We start from the raw sequence: 15450 nt of genomic DNA on the forward strand, positions 1-15450 counted from the left end.
ATATCTTCACCGCCATCAGTTTTAACATGGATATGTCTACACAGCCATGTGGATGAACATGGAAATATCTACACCGCTATCTGTATGAACATGGAAATATCTACACCGCTATCTGTGTAAACATGCATACATCTTCACCGCCATCTGTATAAACATGAAAATATCTACACCGCTATCTGTATGAACATGGAAGTATCTACACCGCTATCTGTTTGAACTTGGAAATATCTAAACCGCTATCTGCATGAAAATAGAAATATCTACACAGTTATCTGCATATACATGGAAACATCTACAAAGCTATCTCTTTACACATGGAAATAACTACACCGCTATCACTATAAACATGGAAATATCTACACCGCCATCTGTATGAACCTGGAAATATCTGCACCGCCATCTGTATGAACATATAAATATCTACACCGCCATCTGTATTTAGATGGAGATATCTACACCGCTACCTGTAAAAACTTGGAAATATCTACACCGCTATCTGTATAAACATGGAAATATCTACACCGCTACCTGTATAAACATGGAAATATCTACACCGCTATCTGTTTGAACATGGAAATATCTAAAACACTATCTGCATGAAAATGGAAATATCTACACAGCTATCTGCAAATACATGGAAATATCTACACAGCTATCTCTTTACACATGGAAATAACTAAACCGCTATCTGTATGAACATGGAAATATCTACACCGCCATCTGTATGAAAATGGAAATATCTGAACCGCCATCTGTATGAACATATAAATATCTACACCGCCATCTGTATTAAAATGGAGATATCTACACCGCTATCAGTATAAACATGGAAATATCAACACCGCTTTCTGTATAAACATGGAAATATCTACACCGCTATCTGTATAAACATGGAAATAGCTTCACCGCTACATGTAAAAACATGGAAATATCAGCACCGCTATCTGTATGAACATGGAAATATCTACACCGCTATCTGTATGAACATGGAAATATCTACACCACTATCTGTTTGAACAGGGAAATATATACACCGCTGTCTGCATGAAAATGGAAATTGCTACACAGCTATCTGCATATACATGGAAATATCTACACAGGTATCTCTTTACACATGGAAATAACTACAACGCTATCTGTATGAACATGGAAATATCTACACCGCCATCTGTATGAACATGGAAATATCTGCACCGCCATCAGTATGAACATATAAATATCTACACCGCCATCTGTATTAAGATGGAGATATCTACACCGCTATCTGTATCAACATGGAAATATCTACACCGCTATCTGTACAAACATGGAAATATCTACACCGCTATCTGTATAAACATGGAAATATCTACACCGCTACCTGTATGAACATGGAAATCTCAGCACCGCTATCTGTATGAACATGGAAATATCTACACCGCTACCTGTATGAACATGGAAATATCTACACCACTATCTGTATGAACATGGAAATATCTTCACCGCCATCTGTATGAACATGGATATATCTACACAGCCATCTGGATGAACATGGAAATATGTACACGGCTATCTGTGTAAACATGCATACATCTTCACCGCTATCTGTATAAACATGGAAATATCTACACCGCTATCTTTATGAACATGGAAATATCTAAACCGATATCTGTTTGAACAGGGAAATATATACACAGCTATCTGCATGAAAATGGAAATATCTACACCGCTATCTGTATGAACATGGAAATACATACACCGCTATCTGTATGAACATGGAAATATCTACACCGCTATCTGTATGAACATGGAAATATATACACCGCTATCTGTATGAACATGGAAATATCTACACCACCATCTGTATGAACATGGAAATATCTACACCGCTATCTGTTTGAACAGGGAAATATATACACCGCTGTCTGCATGAAAATGGAAATTGCTACACAGCTATCTGCATATACATGGAAATATCTACACAGGTATCTCTTTACACATGGAAATAACTACACCGCTATCTGTATGAAAATGGAAATATCTACACTGCCATCTGTATGAACATGGAAATATCTACACCGCTATCTGTATGAACATGGATATATCTACACCGCTATCTGTATGAACATGGAAATATCTACACAGCCAACTGGATGAACATGGAAATATCTACACCGCTATCTGTATGAACATGGAAATATCTACACCGCTTTCTGTATGCACATGGAAATATCTACACCGCTATCAGTATGAACATGGGAATATTCTCACCGCCATCTATATGAACATGGATATATCTACACAGCCATCTGGATGAACATGGAAATATCTACACCGCTATCTGCGTAAACATGCCTACATTTTCACCGCTATCTGTATAAACATGGAAATATCTACACCGCTATCTTTATGAACATGGAAATATCTACACCGCTAACTGTTTGAACAAGGAAGTATATACACCGCTATCTGCTTGAAAATGGAAATATATACACCGCTAACTGTATGAACATGGAAATACATACACCGCTATCTGTTTGAACATGGAAATATCTACACCGCTTTCTGTATGAACATGGAAATATCTACACTGCTATCTGTATGAACATGGAAATATCCTCACCGCCATCTGTATGAACATGGATATATCTACACAGCATTCTGGATGAACATGGAAATATCCACACCGCTATCTGTGTAAACATGCATACATTTTCACAGCTATCTGTATAAACATGGAAATATCTACACCGCTATCTTTATGAACATGGAGATATCTAAACCGCTAACTGTTTGAACAGGGAAATATATACACTGCTATCTGCATAAAAATGGAAATATCTACACCGATATCTGTATGAACATGGAAATACATACACCGCTATCTGTATGAACATGGAAATATCTACTCCGCTATCTGTATGAACATTGAAATATCTACACCGCTATCTGTATGAACATGGAAATATCTACACCGCCATCTGTATGAACATGGAAATATCTTCTCCGCCATCTGTATGAACATGGATATATCTACACAGCCATCTGGATGAACATGGAAATATCTAAACCGCCATCTGTATGAACATGGAAATATCTACACCGCTATCTGTGTGAACATGGAAATATCTACACCGCTATCTGTATGAACATGGAAATATCTACACAGCCATCTGGATGAACATGGAAATATCTACACCGCTATCTGTATGAACATGGAAATATCTACACCGCTATCTGTATGCACATGGAAATATCTACACCGCTATCTGTATGAACATGGAAATATCTACACCGCCATCTGTATGAACATGGAAATATCTTCTCCGCCATCTGTATGAACATGGATATATCTACACAGCCATCTGGATGAACATGGAAATATCTAAACCGCCATCTGTATGAACATGGATATATCTACACAGCCATCTGTATAAACACGGAATTATGTACACCGCTACCTGTATAAACATGGAAGTATCAGCAACGCTATCGGTATGAACATGGCAATATCTACACGGCTATCTGTATGAACATGGAAATATCTACACCGCTATCTGTATTTACATGGAAATATCTTCACCGCAATCTGTATGAACATGGATATATCTACGCAGCCATGTGGATGAACATGGAAATATCTACAGCGCTATCTGTATGAACATGGAAATATCTACACCGCTATCTGTATGAACATGGAAATATCTACACAGCCATCTGGATAAACATGGAAATATCTACACCGCTATCTGTATGAACATGGAAATACATACACCGCTATCTGTATGAACATAGAAATATCTACACCGCTATCTGTATGAACATGGAAATATCTACACCGCTATCTGTTTGAACAGGGAAATATATACACCGCTGTCTGCATGAAAATGAAAATTGCTACACAGCTATCTGCATATACATGGAAATATCTACACAGGTATCTCTTTACACATGGAAATAACTACACCGCTATCTGTATGAAAATGTTAATATCTACACCGCCATCTGTATGAACATGGAAATATGTACACCGCTATCTGTATGAACATGGAAATATCTACACCGCTATCTGTATGAACATGGAAATATCTACACCGCTATTTGTATGCAAATGGAAATATCTACAACGCTATCTGTATGAACATGGAAATATTTTCACCGCCATCTATATGAACATGGATATATCTACACAGCCATCTGGATGAACATGGAAATATCTACACCGCTATCTGTGTAAACATGCCTACATTTTCACCGCTATCTGCATAAACATGGAAATATCTACACCGGTATCTTTATGAACATGGAAATATCTACACCGCTAACTGTTTGAACATGGAAGTATATACACCGCTATCTGCTTGAAAATGGAAATATATACACCGCTATCTGTATGAACATGGAAATATCCACACCGCTATCTGTATGAACATGGAAATATCTTCATCGCCATCTGTATGAACATGGATATATCTACACAGCCATCTGGATGAACATGGAAATATCTACACCGCTATCTGTGTAAACATGCATACATTTTCACCGCTATCTGTATAAACATGGAATTATCTACACCGCTATCTTTATGAACATCTAAATATCTACACTGCTAACTGTTTGAACATCGAAATATATACACCGCTATCTGCTTGAAAATGGAAATATCTACACCGCTATCTGTATGAACATGGAAATACATACACCGCTATCTGTTTGAACATGGAAATATCTACACCGCTTTCTGTATGAACATGGAAATATCTACACCGCCATCTGTATGAACATGGAAATATCTTCACCGCCATCTGTATGAACATGGATATATCTACAGAGCCATCTGGATGAACATGGAAATATCTGCACCGCTATCTGTATGACCATGGAAATATCTACACCGCTATCTGTATGAACATGGATATATCTACACAGCCATCTGGATGAACATGGAAATATCTACACCGCTATCTGTGTAAACATGCATACATCTTCACCGCTATCTGTATAAACATGGAAATATCTACACTGCTATCTTTATGAACATGGAAATATCTACACCGCTAACTGTTTGAACAGGGAAATATATACACCGCTATCTGCATGAAAATGGAAATATCTACACAGCTATCTGCAAATACATGGAAATATCTACACGGCTATCTCTTTACACATGGAAATAACTAAACCGCTATCTGTATGAACATGGAAATATCTACACCGCCATCTGTATGAAAATGGAAATATCTGAACCGCCATCTGTATGAACATATAAATATCTACACCGCCATCTGTATTAAAATGGAGATATCTACACCGCTATCAGTATAAACATGGAAATATCAACACCGCTTTCTGTATAAACATGGAAATATCTACACCGCTATCTGTATAAACATGGAAATAGATTCACCGCTACATGTAAAAACATGGAAATATCAGCACCGCTATCTGTATGAACATGGAAATATCTACACCGCTATCTGTATGAACATGGAAATATCTACACCACTATCTGTTTGAACAGGGAAATATATACACCGCTGTCTGCATGAAAATGGAAATTGCTACACAGCTATCTGCATATACATGGAAATATCTACACAGGTATCTCTTTACACATGGAAATAACTACAACGCTATCTGTATGAACATGGAAATATCTACACCGCCATCTGTATGAACATGGAAATATCTGCACCGCCATCAGTATGAACATATAAATATCTACACCGCCATCTGTATTAAGATGGAGATATCTACACCGCTATCTGTATCAACATGGAAATATCTACACCGCTATCTGTACAAACATGGAAATATCTACACCGCTATCTGTATAAACATGGAAATATCTACACCGCTACCTGTATGAACATGGAAATCTCAGCACCGCTATCTGTATGAACATGGAAATATCTACACCGCTACCTGTATGAACATGGAAATATCTACACCACTATCTGTATGAACATGGAAATATCTTCACCGCCATCTGTATGAACATGGATATATCTACACAGCCATCTGGATGAACATGGAAATATGTACACGGCTATCTGTGTAAACATGCATACATCTTCACCGCTATCTGTATAAACATGGAAATATCTACACCGCTATCTTTATGAACATGGAAATATCTAAACCGATATCTGTTTGAACAGGGAAATATATACACAGCTATCTGCATGAAAATGGAAATATCTACACCGCTATCTGTATGAACATGGAAATACATACACCGCTATCTGTATGAACATGGAAATATCTACACCGCTATCTGTATGAACATGGAAATATATACACCGCTATCTGTATGAACATGGAAATATCTACACCACCATCTGTATGAACATGGAAATATCTACACCGCTATCTGTTTGAACAGGGAAATATATACACCGCTGTCTGCATGAAAATGGAAATTGCTACACAGCTATCTGCATATACATGGAAATATCTACACAGGTATCTCTTTACACATGGAAATAACTACACCGCTATCTGTATGAAAATGGAAATATCTACACTGCCATCTGTATGAACATGGAAATATCTACACCGCTATCTGTATGAACATGGATATATCTACACCGCTATCTGTATGAACATGGAAATATCTACACAGCCAACTGGATGAACATGGAAATATCTACACCGCTATCTGTATGAACATGGAAATATCTACACCGCTTTCTGTATGCACATGGAAATATCTACACCGCTATCAGTATGAACATGGGAATATTCTCACCGCCATCTATATGAACATGGATATATCTACACAGCCATCTGGATGAACATGGAAATATCTACACCGCTATCAGCGTAAACATGCCTACATTTTCACCGCTATCTGTATAAACATGGAAATATCTACACCGCTATCTTTATGAACATGGAAATATCTACACCGCTAACTGTTTGAACAAGGAAGTATATACACCGCTATCTGCTTGAAAATGGAAATATATACACCGCTAACTGTATGAACATGGAAATACATACACCGCTATCTGTTTGAACATGGAAATATCTACACCGCTTTCTGTATGAACATGGAAATATCTACACTGCTATCTGTATGAACATGGAAATATCCTCACCGCCATCTGTATGAACATGGATATATCTACACAGCATTCTGGATGAACATGGAAATATCCACACCGCTATCTGTGTAAACATGCATACATTTTCACAGCTATCTGTATAAACATGGAAATATCTACACCGCTATCTTTATGAACATGGAGATATCTAAACCGCTAACTGTTTGAACAGGGAAATATATACACTGCTATCTGCATAAAAATGGAAATATCTACACCGATATCTGTATGAACATGGAAATACATACACCGCTATCTGTATGAACATGGAAATATCTACTCCGCTATCTGTATGAACATTGAAATATCTACACCGCTATCTGTATGAACATGGAAATATCTACACCGCCATCTGTATGAACATGGAAATATCTTCTCCGCCATCTGTATGAACATGGATATATCTACACAGCCATCTGGATGAACATGGAAATATCTAAACCTCCATCTGTATGAACATGGATTTATCTACACAGCCATCTGTATAAACACGGAAATATGTACACCGCTACCTGTATAAACACGGAAGTATCAGCACCGCTATCGGTTTGAACATGGCAATATCTACACGGCTATCTGTATGAACATGGAAATATCTACACCGCTATCTGTATGTAGATGGAAATATCTTCACCGCCATCTGGATGAACATGGAAATATCTACACCGCTATCTGTATGAACATGGAAATATCTACACCGCTATCTGTATGAACATGGAAATATCTACACAGCCATCTGGATTAACATGGAAATATCTACACCGCTATCTGTATGAACATGGAAATACATACACCGCTATCTGTATGAACATGGAAATATCTACACCGCTATCTGTATGAACATGGAAATATCTACACCGCTATCTGTATGAACATGGAAATATCTTCACCGCCATCTGTATGAACATGGATATATCTACACAGCCATCTGGAGGAACATGGAAATATCTACACCGCTATCTGTGTAAACATGCATACATTTTCACCGCTATCTGTATAAACTTGGAAATATCTACACCTCTATCTTTATGAACATGGAAATATCTACACCGCTAACTGTTTGAACATGGAAATATATACACCGCTATCTGCTTGAAAATGGAAATATCTACACCGCTATCTGTATGAACATGGAAATAGCTACACCGCTATCTGTATGAACATGGAAATATCTACACCACAATCTGTATGAACATGGAAATATCTTCACTGCCATCTGTATGAACATGGATATATCTACACAGCCATCTGGATAAACATGGAAATATCTACACAGCTATCTGTATGAACATAGAAATATCTACACCGCTATCTGTATGAACATAGAAATATCTACACCGCTATCTCTTTGAACATGGAAATATCTACACCGCTATCTGCATGAAAATGGAAATATCTACACAGCTATCTGCATATACATGGAAATATCTACACAGCTATCTCTTTACACATGGAAATAACTACACCGCTATCTCTATAAACATGGAAATATCTACACCGCCATCTGTATGAACATGGAAATATCTGCACCGTCATCTGTATGAACATATAAATATCTACACCGCCATCTGTATTACGAAGGAGATAACTACACCGCTATCTGTATAAACATGGAAATATCTACACCGCTATCTGTATAAACATGGAAATATCTACACCGCTATCTGAATAAACATGGAAATATCTACACCGCTACCTGTATAAACATGGAAATATCAGCACCGCTATCGGTATGAACATGGAAATATCTACACCGATATCTATATGAACATGGAAATAAATACCCTGCTATCTCTACAAACATGGAAATATCTATAACGCTATCTGTATAAACATGGAAATATCTACACCGCTATCTGTATAAAGATGAAATATCTACACCGCTATCTGTATAAACTTGTAAATATCTTCACTGCTATCTGTGTAAACATGGAAATATTGACACCGCTATCTCTATAAACATGGAAATAACTACATTGCTCTCTATATAAACATGGAAATATCTGCACCGCTATCTGTAAAAACATGGAAATATCTACACCGCTATCTCTATAAACACTGAAATATCTACCCCGCTATATCTATAAACATGGAAATATCCTCACTGCCATCTGTATAAACATGGAACTATCTATACCGCTATCTGTACAAGCATGGCAATATCTACTCCGCTATCTGTATAAACATGGAAATATCTACACCGCCATCTGTATGAACATGGAAATATCTGCACCGCCATCTGTATGAACATATAAATATCTACACCGCCATCTGTATTAAGAAGGAGATAACTACACCGCTGTCTGTAGAAACATGGAAATATCTACACCGCTATCTGTATAAACATGGAAATATCTACACCGCTATCTGTATAAACATGGAAATATCTACACCGCTACCTGTATAAACATGGAAATATCAGCACCGCTATCTGCATGAACATGGATATATCTACACAGCCATCTGTATGAACATGGAAATATCTACACCGCCATCTGTATGAACATGGGAATATCTACACCGCTATCTGTATGAACATGGAAATATCTTCACCGCCATCTGTTTTAACATGGATACGTCTACAAAGCCATCTGGATGAACATGGAAATATCTACACCGCTATCTGTATGAACATGGAAATATCTACACCGCTATCGGTGTAAACATGCATACATCTTCACCGCCATCTGTATAAACATGGAAATATCTACACCGCTATCTGTATGAACATGGAAATATCTACACCGCTATCTGTTTGAACATGGAAATATCTAAACGGCTATCTGCATGAAAATAGAAATATCTACACAGGTATCTGAAAATACATGGAAATATCTACAAAGCTATCTCTTTACACATGGAAATAACTACACCGCTATCTCTATAAACATGGAAATATCTACACCGCCATCTGTATGAACATGGAAATATCTGCACCGCCATCTGTATGAACATATAAATATCTACACCGCCATCTGTATTAAGATGGAGATATCTACACCGCTATCTGTAAAAACTTGGAAATATCTACACCGCTATCTGTATAAACATGGAAACATCTACACCACTATCTGTATAAACATGGAAATATCTACACCGCTACCTGTATAAACATGGAAATATCAGCACCGCTATCTGTACGAACATGGAAATATCAGCATCGCTATCTGTATGAACATGGAAATATCTACACCGCTATCTGTATGAACATGGAAATATCTAAACCGCTATCTGTATGAACATGGAAATATCTACACCGCTATCTGTACGAACATAGAAATATCTACACCGCTATCTGTTTGAACATGGAAATATCTACACCGCTGTCTGCATGAAAATGGAAATATCTACACAGCTATCTGCATATACATGGAAATATCTACACAGCTATCTCTTTACACATGGAAATAACTACACCGCTATCTCTATAAACATGGAAATATCTACACCGCCATCTGTATGAACATGGAAATATCTGCACCGCCATCTGTATGAACATATAAATATCTACACCGCCATCTGTATTACGAAGGAGATAACTACACCGCTATCTGTATAAACATGGAAATATCTACACCGCTATCTGTATAAACATGGAAATATCTACACCGCTATCTGAATAAACATGGAAATATCTACACCGCTACCTGTATAAACATGGAAATATCAGCACCGCTATCGGTATGAACATGGAAATATCTACACCGCTATCTGTATGAACATGGAAATAAATACCCTGCTATCTCTACAAACATGGAAATATCTATAACGCTATCTGTATAAACATGGAAATATCTACACCGCTATCTGTATAAAGATGGAAATATCTACACCGCTATCTGTATAAACTTGTAAATATCTTCACTGCTATCTGTGTAAACATGGAAATATTGACACCGCTATCTCCATAAACATGGAAATATCTACAATGCTCTCTGTATAAACATGGAAATATCTGCACCGCTATCTGTTTGGACATGGAAATAACTACACTGCAGTCTGCATGAAAATCGAAATATCTACACAGCTATCTGCATATACATGGAAATATCTACAAAGCTATCTCTTTACACATGGAAATAACTACACCGCTATCTCTATAAACATGGAAATATCTACACCGCCATCTGTATGAACATGGAAATATCTGCACCGCCATCTGTATGAACATATAAATATCTACACTGCCATCTGTATTAAGAAGGAGATAACTACACCGCTATCAGTATAAACATGGAAATATCTACACTGCTATCTGTATAAACATGGAAATATCTACACCGCTTTCTGTATAAACATGGAAATATCTACACCGCTACCTGTATAAACATGGAAATATCAGCACCGCTATCGGTATGAACATGGAAATATCTAAACCGCTATCTGTATGAACATTGAAATATCTACACCGCTATCTTTATGAACATGGAAATATCTTCACCGCCATCAGTTTTAACATGGATATGTCTACACAGCCATGTGGATGAACATGGAAATATCTACACCGCTATCTGTATGAACATGGAAATATCTACACCGCTATCTGTGTAAACATGCATACATCTTCACCGCCATCTGTATAAACATGAAAATATCTACACCGCTATCTGTATGAACATGGAAGTATCTACACCGCTATCTGTTTGAACTTGGAAATATCTAAACCGCTATCTGCATGAAAATAGAAATATCTACACAGTTATCTGCATATACATGGAAACATCTACAAAGCTATCTCTTTACACATGGAAATAACTACACCGCTATCACTATAAACATGGAAATATCTACACCGCCATCTGTATGAACCTGGAAATATCTGCACCGCCATCTGTATGAACATATAAATATCTACACCGCCATCTGTATTTAGATGGAGATATCTACACCGCTACCTGTAAAAACTTGGAAATATCTACACCGCTATCTGTATAAACATGGAAATATCTACACCGCTACCTGTATAAACATGGAAATAGCACCGCTATCTGTATGAACATGGAAATATCAGCACCGCTATCTGTATGAACATGGAAATATCTACACCGCTATCTGTATGAACATGGAAATATCTACACCGCTATCTGTATGAACATGGAAGTATCTACACCGCTATCTGTACGAACATAGAAATATCTACACCGCTATCTGTTTGAACATGGAAATATCTACAACGCTGTCTGCATGAAAATGGAAATATCTACACAGCTATCTGCATATACTTGGAAATATCTACACATCTATCTCTATACACATGGAAATAACTACACCGCTATCTCTATGAACATGGAAATATCTACACCGCCATCTGTATGAACATGGAAATATCTGCACCGCCATCTGTATGAACATATAAATATCTACACCGCCATCTGTATTAAGAAGGAGATAACTACACCGCTGTCTGTATAAACATGGAAATATCTACACCGCTATCTGTATAAACATGGAAATATCTACACCGCTATCTGTATAAACATGGAAATATCTACACCGCTACCTGTATAAACATGGAAATATCAGCACCGCTATCGGTATGAACATGGAAATATCTACACCGCTGTCTGTATGAACATGGAAATAAATACCCTGCTATCTCTACAAACATGGAAATATCTATAACGCTATCTGTATAAACATGGAAATATCTACACCGCTATCTGTATAAAGATGGAAATATCTACACCGCTATCTGTATAAACTTGTAAATATGTTCACTGCTATCTGTGTAAACATGGAAATATTGACACCGCTATCTCTATAAACATGGAAATATCTACATTGCTCTCTGTATAAACATGGAAATATCTGCACCGCTATCTGTAAAAACATGGAAATATCTACTCCGCTATCTCTATAAACACTGAAATATCTACCCCGCTATATCTATAAACGTGGAAATATCCACACTGCCATCTGTATAAACATGGAACTATCTACACCGCTATCTGTAGAAGCATGGCAATATCTACTCCGCTATCTGTATAAACATGGAAATACCTACAACAATATCTCTATAAAGAAGGAAATATCTACACCGCCATCTCTGTATACATGGAAATATCTACACCGCTATCTGTTTGAACATTTAAATATATACACCGCTATCTGTATAAACATGGAAATATCTACACAGCCATCTGCATGAACATGGAAATAACTACACAGCCATCTGTAAGAAGATGGAATTATCTACACCGCCATCTGTATCAACATGGAAATATATACACCGCCATCTGTATCAACATGGAAATATCTTCACCGACATCTGTAGGAGCATGGAAAAATCTGCACCTCTATCTGTATGAACATGGAAATATCTACACGGCTATCTGTAAAACAGGGAAATATCTTCACCGCTATCTATATAAACATGGAAATATCTACACCGCTATCTGAATAAACATGGAAATATCTACACTGCTATCTGTATAAACATGGAAATATCTACACCGCTATCTGTGTAAACATGGAAATATCTACACCGCTATCTCTGTAAACATGGAAATATCTACACCGCCATCTGTATAAACATGGAAATATCTACACCGCCATCTGTATAAACATGGAAATACCTACACCGCCATCTGTATCAAAATGGAATTATTTACACCGCTATCTGTATGATCATGTAAATATCTACAATGTTATCTGTATAAACACAGAAATATCTACACCTCTATCTGCATAAACATGGAAATATCTACACTGTTATCTGCTTAAACATGGAAATAACTAGACTGCTATCTCTATAAACATGGAAATATCTACACCGCTATCGGTAAAAACTTGGAAATGACTACACTGCTCTTTGAATAAACATGCAAATATCTTCACCGCTATCTGTATAAACATGTAAATATCTACACCGCCATCTGTAAGAACATGGAATTATCTACACCGCCATCTGTATCAACATGGAAATATATACACCGCCTTCTGTATCAACATGGAAATATCTTCACCGCCATCTGTATGAACCTGGAAATATGTGTACTGCCACCTGTATGAAAATGGAAAAATCTACACCGCTATCTGTATGAACATGGAAATATCTACACTACTATCTGTATGAACATGGAAATATCTACACCACTATCCATTTGAACATGGAAATATCTACCCCGCTATCTGTATAAACATGGAAATATCTACAATATTATCTCAATAAACATGAAAATAACTACACCGCTATCTGTATAAACATGGAAATATCTAGACCTTCATCTCTATAAACATGGAAATATCTACACTGCCATCTGTATAAGCATGGAAATATCTACACGGACTTCTGTACAAACATGGGAATATCTACACCGCCATCTGTATAAAGATGGAAATATCTACAGCGCTATCTGTATAAACATGGAAATATCTACACCGCTATCTGTATAAACATGAAAATATTTACACCGCTATCTGCATAAACATGGAAATATCTACACCGCGATCTGTATAAACATGGAAATATCAGCACCGCTATCGGTATGAACATGGAAATATCTACACCGCTGTCTGTTTGAACATGGAAATATCTACAACGCTGTCTGCATGAAAATGGAAATATCTACACAGCTATCTGCATATACATGGAAATATCTACACAGCTATCTCTATACACATGGAAATATCTACACCGCTATCTCTATAAACATGGAAATATCTACACCGCCATCTGTATGAACATGGAAATATCTGCACCGCCATCTGTATGAACATATAAATATCTACACTGCCATCTGTATTAAGAAGGAGATAACTACACCGCTGTGTGTATAAACATGGAAATATCTACACCGCTATCTGTATAAACATGGAAATATCTACACCGCTATCTGTATAAACATCGAAATATCTACACCGCTACCTGTATAAACATGGAAATATCAGCACCGCTATCGGTATGAACATGGAAATATCTAAACCGCTATCTGTATGAACATGGAAATAAATACCCTGCTATCTCTACAAACATGGAAATATCTATAACGCTATCTGTATAAACATGGAAATATCTACACCGCTATCTGTATAAAGATGGAAATATCTACACCGCTATCTGTGTAAACTTGTAAATATCTTCACTGCTATCTGTGTAAACATGGAAATATTGACACCGCTATCTCTATAAACATGGAAATATCTACATTGCTCTCTGTATAAACATGGAAATATCTGCACCGCTATCTGTAAAAACATGGAAATATCTACTCCGCTATCTCTATAAACACTGAAATATCTACCCCGCTATATCTATAAACACGGAAATATCCACACTGCCATCTGTATAAACATGGAACTATCTACACCGCTATCTGAAGAAGCATGGCAATATCTACTCCGCTATCTGTATAAACATGGA

The sequence above is a fragment of the Gorilla gorilla genome, chromosome 20 (assembly GCF_029281585.2).
Source record: "Gorilla gorilla gorilla isolate KB3781 chromosome 20, NHGRI_mGorGor1-v2.1_pri, whole genome shotgun sequence".
Taxonomy (NCBI): Eukaryota; Metazoa; Chordata; class Mammalia; order Primates; family Hominidae; genus Gorilla; species Gorilla gorilla.